General features: G+C 40.3%; 1 long non-coding RNA gene across 1 annotated transcript in view; it reads left to right on the forward strand.

Annotated features, from left to right (window-relative positions):
• Window positions 1-1,956: 1,956 nt before the first annotated feature.
• Window positions 1,957-13,804, forward strand: part of LOC138764025 (uncharacterized) — a 32,439-nt gene continuing 20,591 nt past the window's right edge. Inside the window, exons 1-2 of the long non-coding RNA XR_011357966.1 lie at window positions 1,957-2,152; window positions 3,433-3,494. This is a non-coding gene — a long non-coding RNA (uncharacterized lncRNA). The remainder of the gene's footprint in view (window positions 2,153-3,432; window positions 3,495-13,804) is intronic.

Genomic DNA, 13,804 nt, shown 5'->3' on the forward strand with positions numbered 1-13,804 from the left:
GTGCTCTGTGATTAGTAAGGGATTGCTTAAGGTGGTAAGTGGGTGGAAAGAAAAAGGTTGAAAACCAGCATTTTAATCGTTATCTAATTGATTCATTATGTGCACAGTTTCATAACTCCAAAGGAAATGGGCCAATGACAATTTTTCTCAAGCAAAACAATTGGGTCTAGAGCAGTGATTCTCAATCTTCCCACTCACATACCACCTTCAGCAATCCCTTACTAATCACAGAGCACTGATGGCAAAGGGATTACTGAAAGTTGTATGTGAGTGGAAAGAAAAAGGTTGAGAACCACTGATCTAGGCTATGAAATTTCTGCCCTGAACTGTCTTTCCACATTTCTTTAGTCCTTTAAATTCCTCTTTGAGATCTAATTTTTTGACGGTTCATCTCCATATCTCACATTCTCACTGTTTAGAGTCAGTGTTAATTTTTGTCTTCTAATATACATTGGGTCATTTCCTAAAGTCAAAGGCACTGATGGTTGTTGTTTAGTGTGATTGCCATTTTTGTATTCAACTAATTCAATTAAATCTGCCTTAATTTGCTTAGCCAGCAGTGCGGAAAACAGAGATGTTAATTCTACCTGTTAAACTATGATGTAGAGGGTAATATATTATGCAATTCAAAGCTCATTATCCGAAGTAGATTTAAACAATGCTTGAACCATTTTATTCAATTGTAACAGAACAAATAATGCACCAAGCTCTTCAAAACGAATTATGTTTGAGCTGGATATGAGCCAGAAAGGATATGTGCATAAATCCTCAGATGTATTGTGTGCTTAATATTGGTGACAAAGTTAAAAAAACCCCTTAGTGGTGTTTACCCTGGAGATTTTCCAACACAGCAAAGCCATGGTAGTATCAGCTCTGCCTCCAGAGTCACAGCAATAGACAATTATCAAGCAGTTATGAGAATTATTCTCATTAGTGCATGCACTTAGTCTTTCTGACAGCTTGAGCCATCGAGATGGTTATTAATTACTGTCAATGTTTCATGTTCTTCTCAATATCACAGTGTTTCATAGACTATTTGCCTGATGGTGTGGCCATGGCTTTTGAGCTGCCTGCTCTTCCAAACCCAACCACATTTTGATAAATAGTCCTTTTTCATTTCCTTCTCCTGGCTGTATTTGAAATTTCAACATTCAGCACGGTAACAGGCCATTTCGGCCCAAGAATCCATGCCACCAAATTAACCTGCACCCCTGGCACTTTCATTTGGTGGGAGGAAACTGGAGCCCCAGGGGAAAACCCACACAGACATGGGGAGAACATAACGACTCCTTACAGACAGTGTGTGATTTGAATCCTGGTCCGGATCACTGGTGCTGTAAAGGCATTGCGCTAACCGCTACACCAATTGTGTTGCCCATTTTGTGACACTGGATACTTGGAAAGTGTTTGTCTTTGTGCTGTTGCCTCTTGTTAGGTGAATGGGTAAATCAAAAGACTCAGATCTGTAGATTTACGAGACCAATGCAAATTGGTGAGATTGTTCATTTCAATTTTACATTTTACATTTTGCCACTTTGGATATGTTAACCTTGCTCCTGCTTCAGTGTGTATGTACACCTTGTAGGCTCAGTCATGCTCGATATGGGAATTAGGCTTGAGGTGGAGTACAACAAGTGACTTAGGCCAAGACAAATCCAGCAAGACGAATGTCATCAAAGGAATGCTCTAATTCCAAGGGGCAGGCACAGTTGGTGTAGCAGTTAGTGTGATGCCTATACAGCGGGATTAGGACTGGGAATTGAATCTCGTGCTGTCTGTAAGGAGTTTGTATGTTTTTCCTGTATCTGCTTGGGTTTTTTTCCAGGGACTCCGGTTTCCTCCCACCATTCAAAATGTAGGGGGATGTAGGTAAATTGGGTGGCACTGACTCGTGGGCCAATATTTAAAAATCCATTGTGACTCTGTCCCACACACCTTGTCACCTGGTCAAAAATTCCAGTTGAGTTTTGACATCTAAGTGCACACATGAAGAATGGCTGATTATGGTGCTTCTGTATGAATGATACTCACAGAATCACTGAGTGGTGATGGCAGCATGATGGTGATGTCCAAATGGGACAAAGTAACTCATTTGTTTTAATGCTCATAAACTCCAACTTCATGCCAGGGTTTTTACAGTCACAGAAAGCAGGTAAGTTTGACTTGCATGGGTTGCAGCCCATTTCTTTTGTGATGGCAGAGAGGAGGAAAGTTGTAGGAAAAGGTGATATAGAAAGTGACCATTCACCCCACTCTTCCTCTGCCAGCTCTTTGGGAAGGCTATCCAATGAGTGCCATTGCCATTGTTCTTTCTTCATTAGCTTCCCAATCATCAATCCTACTCACTCACTCTGCTCCACCTCAGTCACTGGCAAGGAGCAGAGGGCCACCCAGGAAGGGAAACGCAGATGATTTAATAGTACCAGACACAAAATGTTTTTGCTTTGTTTGCAGTGTTTTCCTGGCATGTAAACAGAACATAATTTAGCCAGAAGTTTCTTTTTTTTCAGATGTCTCAAGTTTCCCCCCCACCCCCACCCCCCACATTGTGCTGATACAGTAATCAAAATCAGGACATGTCTAAGCACTCAGGAAACGGCAAAATTAGTCAATTGCAAATTATTTTGAACAGGCTTAAACAGGCTGATCAGTGAAATCACTCAAAGTCTGCCATGTAGTCTGCAGCGTCAGCCAAAGCAGACACCGAGAGGACTTTCTAATGCTTTAAATTACCTTGCAATTGACTAAATAGTCAGGAGTAAACATTATTTAATAATATGAATGCTCACGGCCTCACACACTCCAGTTCTAATAATAATGATTGCTATTGATGTGTGAAGGCACTGCTGATTGCTGAGCATGTACGCCAGATGTCTGGAGGAAAGAGCTAGTAGTATCAGCTTGACATACGCGGGCATGCAAATGGTCAAGCAGCATGATGGATGGATGGCCAATATTTTAGATCTGGGTCCTTTATGGAGACCCGAGAAAGACTGGAGTCTCGAGAAAGTGAGAGGTGAGTTCAATTGTAACATTTACAAGTACAGGTGGGCAAGTATGTGGATGAGGAAGGTTTAAAGGGATATGGGCTGCACAGTCAAACAGATAACTTGGTTGGTATGGATGAGTGGGGCCAAAGGGCCTGTTTCTGTGCTGTCAAGCTCTATGGCTGTAAAGCCAGTTTTGATGAGGGAATCGTGACAAATTTCTAAGACAGAATGATGTGAAACTTTGAGAGGAACTTGCGAGATGTATGCTCCCCTGTATGTACTAACCTGGCCCTTCTTGTTAAAAGTGGTTGAGGCTTTGGGAGTTTGCCAGAGAAGTCTTGACAAGTTGCTTCGCTGCATATAGAACCTTTGGCTCTCTATTAACAAGTACCTCAAATAGTTTCTAAGAAACAAATGTCACTTTTTACGATTTGCTTTACAGTTGGAGACTGAAGTGGCTTGTGAGGCAATGGTGAGAGGTTTTACTTCAAGTATTGACATAAGGTAATAAATCATTTATTGTGAAAACTCAAGGGAAAGCAACATCCATCTTGCAAACTAAGACTCTCAATCCAAATGCCTTTTAAGAAATAAATCTTAGAATACACCTTTTTAGAAAAACTCAGATTGAAGGTAACAGTTCACCCGAATTTCTTTGATGAAAATACAGATAAAGAATTCTGAAATGTGACAACTCTTTTATGAGATACAGAAGTGAAAGTAAATGGGAATAACTTTATTAGTCTTTTGAGAACTGTACAGTACCACAGGTTAAACAAGAAGAAGCAAAAAGAAAAACTTAGGGTAGTAACAAAAAAAAAACAACATTAATATTAAACCAGTAGTTCTCAACCTTTTTCTTTCCACTCACATACCACTTTAAGTATTCCCTATGCCATAGGTGCTCTGTGATTAGTAAGGGATTGCTTAAGGTGGTAAGTGGGTGGAAAGAAAAAGTTAGAAAACCACTGTTTTAATCGTACCTAATTGACTCATTATGTGCACGGTTTCATAACTCCAAGGAAATGGGCCAATGACAATTTTTCTCAAGCAAATATTTCAGAAGCAATTGGGTCTAGAGCAGTGATTCTCAACCTTCCCTTCCCACTCACATACCACCTTAAGCAAACCCTTACTAATCAAAGAGCATTGATGGCATAGGGATTACTTAAAGTGGTATGTGAGTGGAAAGAAAAAGCTTGAGAACCATTGCCCGAAATGATTACCTCCTTATATTGCAGCGGTGTCCTCTGATTTGAGATTCATATTTGTATTTTTTTTCTTTCCGGTAACACATGGCACATGTTAAACTATTAATACTTCCATTTTATTTATGCTGTAGCATTTAGAAGCATCTTGGACAATGGAAGCCATTTTTTTTTTTGCTGTCAGTTGGCTATGGCAGCAAACACCTGAGAGCCAACTGCCAGCTACTTGGACACATTCCACAGTCACCTCTGATTGTTCACTAGTCAGCCAGCTCCTGAATTCTGCACAGCTTGTTGACTTCAACCATTTCAACATGTTCTCCGCATGTTTTTCTCATGCACAAATGTTGTAACGAGAGTAGTTTTGCTCAGCGATTTCATGCTGAGTGGCATTATGTTGGTGAGTTGAATTGTGACAGTGTCAGAACTACAGGAGGGTCTCTTGCAGTTGTAATATAGTGTTAAATCCTCCTTAGGCCATCGATAGAATGAGCTCTGTTACTCTAACAGAAATCATTAAGGATTCTTAAAAGATTGCATTGCAGGTGATGGTTATTCATTTTGGTATATAGGCTGGTTCTGCCATGAATTAATAGATTTTACAGCTGCTTAACTTAGCCTGCCTTCCTGTGGTGGTGGCTCATCTGCTGCCTCCCACGCCCTCAGGATGCCTGGTCTCTTCGGAATCCAACACAATCATTTACAGACACATTGGACTACTGGTCTGATGGCTGGCAGTGTCTCCAACTGCAGAGACCAACTGCTGATAGGAAGGATGTAGTCAGTGTGCAGCAAAAGAGGGCTGAATTTATCATTCAGAGTTGACAGGAATCTCCATACTCTTGCATGTGAAAGCAAACATTGAACAAGTATCTCAGGCGGGGTTTCATATATAGATTATAAAAATCTACAGCATAGTACAGGCCTTTCAGCCCACAGTGTGGTGCCGATCTAATATCTAATAGGCCCTAGAATTTCCTATGATTCTATTTTTCTCCATACTTATCTAATGGTCTCTTAACCGAACCTATTGTATCTGCCTCTGCACCCACCACTCTCTGTGTGAAAAACTGACCACTTACATCCCCCCTTTTTTTATTCCCAAGTATTTTAAAAATATGTGATGTGATGTAATGTAATACACTTTATTGTTATTATGCTGGTATACTAGCCAATTAAATATGATTAGCATTATCCAAAATATAAAATAGAATACAATAAATACACACAATATGCCATGTACAATATGACCGCAAATATATAAATTGATCAAAAAAGGATTATTGATTCTGAAATGTAAGTGCAGCACCACTCAATGCCATGAATTGGTATTTAACTTTATCAAGGCTTCATGAAAAAAGCTCTTTTTATCTAGCAGTTCTTGAGTGAAGGCTCCTGTAGTATCTACCCAATGGTAGGAGGGTAAATAGTTCATGGTTAGGGTGTTTTGTGACTTTAATGATATTCCTCACCCTGTCCAAACATCTTTCCCTTTAGATAGATTCGATGGTAGGCAATTCCATTCCAGCAATCCACTGGGCAGTTTTCACTACCTGCTGGGTTGCCTTGTGCAGAACAATTCCTGTACCACACCGAAATACTCTCAATAGTACATTTATTGAAATCCAACAGCACTCTGGGGCTGAGGTATAACTTCCTCACACATCTCGGAAAAATAAAGACATTGTTGTACCTTTTTGATAAACATTGATTAATTCAAAGACCAAGTGAGATCATCAAGATATGGACCCCTGGGAATTTAAAGCTCTGTAACTGCTCCACCACTGCTCCATTGATGTAAATCAGGATGTGCATGTGGTTTCCCGTTTGTCTAAAATCCAAAATGATCTCTTTTGTCTTCTGGGTATTGAGTAACAAATTGTTCTCAACACACCACAAGGCAAGGTGCTGAACCTCATCAGGCCTACCACTGTGCTGTCACCTGTGAACTTCATAATTAAGTTTGAGTTGTACATAAGAATGCAGTCGGAGGTAAAGATGGAATACAAAAGGGGGCTCAGTACGCAACCCTGGTGTTCATGGTGATACTGGAGGAGAAAACATTGCCCAACTTAACAGACTGGGGTGTGATAGTAAGGAAATCCGGAATCCATTTACAAAGGGATGAGCTGATATCATACAAACAAAGTTTGGTTATCAGCTCTGATGGTACAACCGTGTTGAAAGTCGAACTATAATCAATAAATAGTAATCTTACATAAGAGTTTGGTCTATCCAGGTGGGTCATAGTAGAGTGTGGCACAGTTGAAATGGAATCCTCTGTTGACCTATTAGCATGGTAGGTAAATTGATGTTGATCCATAGTGGCAGGCAAACAAGATTTCAAATGAGATAAGCCAACCTCCCAAAACATTTCAAGGGGTTGGTTTTATCTCATATGAGCCATTTTACGTCCCTGGGAAAAAGAATCTGGCCATCCACGTGATTAATGGCTCTCATCGTCTATACCTATCTCTTAGGTCACCTGACCTAAGAGATGCCTTAAATTATGCACATCCATTAGAAATAATGGACATTGGCCCGGAAATTAAAAAAAAATAAAGACTTGCAGCATGGTAACAGGTCATTTTGGACCACGATTTTCTATCGCCCAATTACACCTAATTGATCTACAACCTCCAGTACATTTTGAAGGGTTGGAGGAAACTGGCTCCTCCAGGAAAAACCCACACAGACATGGGGAGAAGGTACAAACTCCTTACAGACTACAAGGGATTCAAACCTGGTCCAGATCGCTAGTGCTGTAACAGCATTATGCTAACTATGCCGCCCTTAATGCCACCTGGGGGTTAAAGTAGTGGAAGTGGCCCATTACAGTTTCAAATGACAACTTCAGATTAAAATTCTATCATAATTAAGGTACAGAATGGCACAGATGGTAGAGTAGGTATTAAAATTCTATCATAATTAAGGTACAGAATGGCACAGATGGTAGAGTAGGTATGTTATGTAGGACTAGGTGTTAATATCCCTTATATTCTACCATTTGGTCATATGTTTAAGAAGGGCACAGACCCAAACCATTGGTTATATATCTTTACCTCCTATGGAGGCTGTGAGATCTGTTGAGTTCTTTCAGCATTTTTGAGTTCTTACACTAACCATGCTGCTTCATACCCATGTCTCTTCATCATTGGAAATAAAGTTAATGGAATTAAACACTGAAGAATCAATGACAAACATCTCTATTTCTGACAAAGAAGGTATTTGATAATCAAGTTTAGAAGAGTGCCCTGAAGAAATCTTTCAGAAAATCCTAGAGCAAAATGATCAACCTCCAATAACGAATGGATGACTAAACTGTGTACCAAAATACAGTAAAAAGCTTTGTTTTGTGTGTTATCCAAGCAATCCAACTCATACAGCAGGTAGTCAATAATAAATAAACAAGCAAATATACAAAGCACTAAGATAACAGTGTCAGGAGTAGTGTTACAGCTGTCAAATTATGCAGGATATAGTCAAAAGAACAAAAACAGTGCAATAATAAAGGACAATTCAAGGTCATCGTCCTCAAGGGCATTTTCTTTTGCCAGTGTGAGATCCATTCTAATAACTGGGGTTAAGAAGTGGTTCTTGAATCTGGAGGTTTGAGTTCTCAAACACGTGGATCTTCTGGCTCATGTTAGGATTAGTCCTTTAATATGTTAGCAGCACATCCAAGACAATGGGTGGCTTCAATGGAGTTGATAGAGGGAAGGTTGGTTTGCTTGATGACTGGAGCAGTGTTCATCCCTCTCTGTAGTTTATTGTGGTCTTGGGTAGAGTAATTCCCATACCAAGGTTGGGTGTATCCGGACATGGATACTTAATATGGTGCATCTGTAAAAGCTAATTTAAGACGTCAGAGACATGCTGAATGTCCTCAGGTTTCTAAGAAAGTAGAGTCTTTGGTATAACATCTTGGTTGTAACATCAATGTGGTTAGAGCTGGACAGTTATTGGTGATGTATACTCATATGCTGTGAAGAACTTGAAGCTCTTCTCCATCTCAGCACTGTTGATATATTCAAATAATCACAATGGGCTTCTTTTGTTTACAACCTACAAAGAGTGTCCATCGTGTCAGTTTCAGCAAGGTACTTGAGGCCACAGTTCATCCAATGGTACCTTGATGTCAAGAGCTGAAACTCTCAGTGATTTGGCCCATGCTTAGACCAAGGTTATTATACAATTTGCAGCTGAGAGAACATCACTAACATAATCTGAGACAATGACCAGATAATTAATGAGCAAACCATCATTCAGAACAACTGTTCGTGACAACCTCTAACAGTTTACAGATGACAGATGTGTATTTGGAATGAGCTGCGAGAGGAAATGGTTGGAGTGGGTACAATCAGAACACTTAAAAGATAGTTGGGCAGGCCCGTGTATAGGAATGAGTTAAATGGATTTTGGAAAAGTTCAGTCAAATGGGACTGGCTCTGGTTGACAACTTGGTCAGGATGGATAAGTTTGGCTGAACGGCATGTTTCCATGTTCTACAGTTCAATAATTCGATGACTGAAAGTACGTATATGTACTGGGCGGTAATTTGTTGGATTGGATTTATCCCATTTTTTTGTATACTCTCTCATTGTCAATTTCATAGGGCACCACATGAGCTGTTGTCTATGTAGTGGTGAGAGATATCCTACCAATGGGGACTGTAATCACATTAATGATAGTAGATCTGATTTTTCTCCAAATTCTTTGATTCATATATTAGATTCATTATTTTTCAGCTAAGAATTAAGTAAATTCAGAGCCTGGACTTTTTGTTGTGTCTGCTTTTGATGGAGCTAGTTATCATTTGGCAAATTGGTTTGTTTTGCACTTGAATTGTGAGTGAGAAGGAGCTGATGTAACATGCAAAGATGCATGATGAACCTTCTGAAATGCCCACACTGATGCCTGTGGGCTGAATTGTCTTGTGCGTGGGCATGTAGTCTCTTTCAGTAAAAACTCAGGTTAACCATGATAGCTATTGCAGAAGCAAAAGAATGCTGAAGACTGTAAGCACAGTTGCCAAAATTAACATCAGTGTTAGGTTAAACCAGGAATGGAATGGAATGTCTAACAATATGAATTTATATTTTAAAATATCATGAGCAAGGCTTTGTGAGGAAGGCTAGAAGAGTTCAGGGGACATCGGCTTTTGAAATAATTAATGAAAAAAGAAATCAGGGCTTGAAAGTGCACATTTCACAATTTTGTCGCAAAATGGCAGCAGGAAGACAACAAGAAGTTAGAGGTCCCAAAGATAAAAGAAGATGGAAGACAAAAAAAGAGATTTTTCCCCCCCCCACCAATAAAAAACAGAAAGGAAGAAAATATCAAAAAAAAAGAAAAGTTAAAGAAGAATGTGCAAGAAGCTGAAAACAGCCAACCCAGAAGGAACAGAGAAATCAAAAGGCTCACCCCATGGTCAGGATGAAGAGGCCAATCTTGGGCTTATCCAGAGTCGGACAGCAGTGGTGGGAATGGAGCATCAGGCTGCCCAACTAGAAGAGGGTGAGTGAAGGCAGCCACAGTGGGGCCAACACATGAGGAGACCAGGGGAAAGCTGCGATCAAAGTGGCAGGAGTGCCATCGGGTGCATGCGGTGAGGGAGTTTGCAGATAGTGGGAGTGGTGCGAGGCAGAGGCAGCAACGTCAAAGGCCACGGTGGCAACAGAGAAGGCACCATGGCCCGCCATGAGGATGAGGGACCTACCTGGTTGGGCGTTTCATCCAGGAGTCAGGAGGAAGCCGCAGTTGGTGCGGCATCGGGCCTTGTGGGCAGCAGGAGCAGCTTGGCCAGAGAGGTGTCGGGACCAGGGGGAAATATGCGAGGTTGAGGGGCATGATGTCAGAGGAGGAGGAGGAGGAGGAAAATGAAGATGGGAAAAAGGAGAAAGAATATGGACAAAGGAGATAACAGACAGAAAAGAAAGGAGGCAGTGGGCTCAATGCAATGGAGGTCACTGGCCAGATTTTTAAAAAGCATTAAAAACATTGGTGGAAGACCAGAATGTAATTACGGAAATATTGGACAATTTAACTGAAAGGGTGACTGAAACAGAAGAAAGAATTGAGCGCATGGAAGAAAGACTGGAAAAGAGGGAAAGGGAAAAGGAATGGGAAAAATAGACTCCCTAAAGAATTACAGTAGGAGAAATATCATCAAGGTAGTGGGGGTGAATGAGGGTGTGGAGAGAAGAGATCTGGTGGGATTCTTCAAAAAGTGGATCCAGAAGTGTTGGGGAAGGAGAAAATTGTGGGTGAACTGGAACTTGAAAGGGCCCACTGGTCTCTTGCTTCCTTACCTGGGTCCAGATCAAACACTCCGCTCCATCCTAGCTAAATGCCTTTGCTACCAGGACAGAGAGCAAATTTTACTGGCAGCAGCAATGGGAGCGCTATTAAGGCGCAGGAAAGAATTTGATTAAGTAAAAACAAAATTAAGGCAAAAAGGGATAGAGTTCACCCTCCTTCACACAGCAATTTAAAAAATAATAAGCCTGGGAGGGGAGATTTTTTTTCTGGATGCTAGGGAGGCAATGGGTTAAGTAAAAGCCATCCTCTTGAAAGTAATATAAATGGAGGAAAAAGGGGAAATTAAGGGAATGATTGTATAGACTGAAAAGGATAAGAATATAGCTGGAAATGTTTAAATGTTTAAAAATATGAATGTCAAAGTTAAATAAAGAATGAATGTGGAGAGCTCTAAGAAGGGGAGAAGGAATAGTGAAGGAATTAGATGGGTACAATAGGCACACTCCAAAATAATGGGGGAGTTGGCACCAGTATCTCAGATATTGGTACCGGAAGGGGAAGGGGGGTGGGTCAAGAAGGATGGGAAGAATGGGTGTATTTTTTGGCTATTTATTTTACGGATTTGTTGCTTCTAGCTTTTTAGTTTGTTTAGGTTTTATTTGCAGCACGGTTGTCTAAGTGAGGAATCCAAGGAGGATAAGCTGGACAGAGGATAAGTACCATAATGAAAGAAGGAAGGGGAGGAAAATGATGAAGCAGCTCTGGGGTAATAGATAAGACAATCAAATTTATGAGTTTTAACATAAATGAACTAAATGGTTTGGTAAAGAGTAAAAAAGTTTTGGCAGAAAAAATATAAATGATATAGTGTTTCTACAGGAGACCCATCTCACAAATTAAGAAACATAAAGTTAAAAAGGGCTCAGGTGGTGATGTCCTCCTTTAGCTCTAGAGCCAGGGGAGTGGCCATCTTCATAGGAAAGAGTGTTCTGGTGGTGGTCTGGGGCTTGGTCATTCACCCAGCAGGAAGATTTGTGATGATTCATTGTCAGATATACTTGGAACAATGGACACTCCAATATATACATGTCCTGAATTTTGATGATGAACAATTTATACAAAATATATTTTTGAAAGTAACAGAAGGGTGTAGAATATTTTGATTGGAGAGGATTTCAACTGTTGTCTGGATCTGGTCTTGGTCAAGTAGGCGAGAAAAGTAATGAGGCTCAGGGCAGTGAAAACAACCCTGGCCTTTGTGAAAAAGTTGAATTTAACAGATGTTTGGAGAAGGCAGCATCCGAGAGAGAGGGATTACATTTTATGTGGGACAACATGATTCCTACTCTTGAATTAATTTATTTTTGGCATTGGCCCAATTGGAGGGTAGGATAGTGGAAATTGAGTATATGGTTCACTTACTGTCTGACCATTCACCCTTGACTCTGTCTTTTGCAATGCCAGATAAACAGGCCACAGCAAATAGATGGTGCTTTAATTTGTTGGGAAAATTGTTATTTTGTAGTTTTATTGTAGCTCAAATAGAGTTGTTCTGTGAGATGAACTGCCAATAATTTTCTATTATGGGATACACTGAAATCTTATTTAAGGGACAAGATTATTGGATACACCAAGGGTATTAAAAAGGAGCATATGAAAGAGATAAACAATTTGGAACAGAATTAACCCAATTGGAAAAAAGATCATCGAAGGTCAGAATCTGAGGATACATATAGAAATTTAATGAATAAAAACTCAAATACAATACAATGCAAACAAATAGGATAAAAAAAAATATGATTCTAAGATTGAAGCAACAGTATTACTAGCTGGGGGAAAGGCCCCATAAAGTCTTGTCTTGGAAGGTGAGGGCGGAAGAGATCTGAACAATTAATCAAATTCAAATGGGGAGACAAGATTTCATATAAACTAAAGGATATAAATGAAACATTTAGAAAATTCTATACAGATCTCTATCAATCAGAATCAGTGGGAGATTCAACCAAGATAAATTATTTCTTGTCATTTGGAACTAACAAATTTGGATCAAGATGAGTAAGAGGGGCTAAATTCCCCCTTCTCTAGAGAGGCAATTGAGAATGCCCTGGGCTCATTTCAGGTGAACAAATCACCGGGGGAGGATGGGATCCCCACTGAATTTTATAAAGGGTTCAAGGATCTTTTAATGCCCCTTATTATGGGATGGTGGGCTAGGCAGTGAAGATGGCATGCCCTCCTGGAATCCTTCTCAACAGCAATCATTATGGTGATCCCAAAAAATGACAGGGATCCATTGAATCCTGCCTTCAATAGGCCAAATTTCATTACTGAATGTAGATAATAAAATTATAGCAAACGCACTGGCCAATAGATTGGCTCAATATTTACTGAGATTAATAAATCCAGGCCAAGCAGGATTTGTAAAAACGAGACAATCAGCAGATAACATATGCAGATTACCTAATAATGTGCACCTGGCACAGCCGGGGGTGGACCTGGGTGCGGTGTAGCCCTGGATGTGGAGAAGGCCTTTTGACAGACTGGAATGGGACTTTTTATTTAAAGTATTTGAGAAATTTGGATTGGGACAACCATTCATAAATTGGGAAAAGATACCCTCCACCTCGGCACAAATTGGACTACACATGGTAGGAGAAAATATAGCAGGAGAGTAAATATATAAGGGGAACACTAAATTGATATCAAGGCTAACAGACAACCCCATATTAAAACATGTAATTTAGATGTGGCAAAAAAAAATAAATCAATGTATTGGGCTAAAGGTGGGAATATCTCTTAAAATACCCTTGTTGCAGAACAAATTAAAACCTATGACTCTGCATAATAAGATCCTGGACACTTGGTGCTGGAAGAGAATCAGGTGTATCAGGGATTATTATAAATGGGGGCGGCTCATGTCATTTGAACAGCTGAGGAATAAGTATGATTTGCCGAATAAAACTTTCTTCTGTTATCTTCAGCTAAGATCTTTCTTAAGGGATAACTTTGGGCTGTTTATGGACCTGCCCATGTGTAGTGCCATGGAGACACCAATTTGAAGGGGAAATATATTATCGCCTCAAACCGTGCATCTTAGCGCCTCACAGTTCGGTAGGCAGTAACCTCCTTTGAAGAAGACCCCAGAGCCCACCTCACTGACAAAAGACAAAGGAGGAAAAACCCAACACCCAACCCCAACCAACCAATTTTCCCTTGCAACCACTGCATGCCTGTCCTGCATCGGACTTGTCAGTCACAAACGAGCCTGCAGCTGACGTGGACATTACCCCTCCATAAATCTTCGTCCGCGAAGCCAAGCCAAAGAAGAAGAAGATTTATCCCTAT

The sequence above is a fragment of the Narcine bancroftii genome, chromosome 1 (assembly GCF_036971445.1).
Source record: "Narcine bancroftii isolate sNarBan1 chromosome 1, sNarBan1.hap1, whole genome shotgun sequence".
Classification (NCBI taxonomy): Eukaryota; Metazoa; Chordata; class Chondrichthyes; order Torpediniformes; family Narcinidae; genus Narcine; species Narcine bancroftii.